The following is a 1,727-nucleotide window of genomic DNA, read 5'->3' on the forward strand; positions in this document are numbered from 1 at the left end:
TTCACAGTGATTCACACACTTTACTTACGGTGCCTACTATTCGCTTGAATCAATTATCTATATCTTCAATCTATCTGCATATCTCTCTATCGTTGGCTTTATTTATCGTGCTTATATACTAAAAAAGAGAGCGCCTGGCAAACACTCGGAGATTCCCGGGGTTCCTGCATAATTCATGATCCTTCTACAAACTCCAGCGCGCATTCTCTCAGCGTCGCGTGATTTCCGCTGTCGTAACACTAATATAGAATCCTAAAAAAATTATTAAAATGTAATATAATTTGTAGCAGAGTGTTTACTGTTCTTGCGGAGATTGTCGTAGCTATAACTACAGGCTTTTAGGAACAGTGAACTTTAGGGATGTACGGGTGACAGCTTTATTCCAACACTAGATCATCAAAACGAAGTTCTTTCAACCTTGATTTCCTTAAGCCTAAATATTCACATAGGGTATTTGCGTTGTATCTTCCACAGGAATCGAGCCCTCAATTTGAGTGCTATAAACTCTCAAGCGTACCAGTTAGACATGGGAGTTCCATTAAAACCGTAATTTTACGTTTTCTTTAAGTAGTAACTTATAACTACTTCACATTATGTAATTTTCTTCAAAGCAAATGGAACAAAATGATTTTAAAACAATAAGAAGAGTTCCCTTGAAATCTTAGTTTATCATACACACTCTTACTTCATAGACAAATTTTAATTACGCGCTTACGACAGAAAAAAAAAGAGACTGTGTTAAATCATCTATAATATTGGGGTGTTTAAAACCCAAAAGTTTGAGTTTCTAATCCCTTAAAGCAAAATTGGAATTATTCTATGAAGATGACTTTAAGCAGTGTTGTTGATATTTGAGGATTGTTTTATTATGGACAAGAATGACTCGGTTTGGAACTCAAAACCTTGTGACCAACAAACACAAAGTATGAACTATCCACACGAAAACCTTCCTCAAAATTGAAATTCCAAATTAAATATATTATTAGTTACTGCGTTTTACTGTTGTACTTGTAGGAAAATAACTTCCTCCCCATGTTCTAGTAGTTAGCGTGCTGGGCTGCGGATCGGTAAGACCAAGGTATGCGCTGAGATAACGTTGAATACGTTCCAGACTTTTAGCTGTGAGTGTGTTAGAAGAATAACAGTCAAAGGCATTATTCGGTTCGGACAAATTCCTTGTGGCGGCGGATGTTGCTGACTGGCTGCCTACCTCTTGATCGGTATCTCAAAATTAGGGACGGCTGTATCTGAGCACTAAAGGTCTATCTATCTAGATTCTTAGCCCACGTGCGCATAAGATGCGTCTGAAGCTGTAAATACAGATGCGGCTCTTCTGAAATCATGGGCTGCATAATTTACTTTTAAAATCACTTTTAAACCCCAGAGGAAACGTATTTAGTTCACGTTTTCATTTCGTTTTATTTTAGACGTTTATTTTACGTCGAAAACTTCCGAGTGTTATTAGTTTTACAATCCACTGCACGATTATTTGTATTAATATAACCACCGTTTATTATATAAATTATATATTATATAACCACCGTTAATTAAAATATCATTGTTTTCTTTTTTTTTTCATCGATCCCACTTCTGACTCCAATTTGTTACGTCTCTGGTCGTTTGTTAATTTCCGGTATAAATTCTCCTCGAGGAACTTCAGCGATACAAGTTCTTTCTTCAAATAAAACTAGTTTATTCTTTCTCGATACAACTTTGCAATACACAGG

This window comes from Limulus polyphemus, unplaced genomic scaffold (genome assembly GCF_000517525.1).
Source record: "Limulus polyphemus unplaced genomic scaffold, Limulus_polyphemus-2.1.2 Scaffold2483, whole genome shotgun sequence".
Lineage (NCBI taxonomy): Eukaryota > Metazoa > Arthropoda > Merostomata > Xiphosura > Limulidae > Limulus > Limulus polyphemus.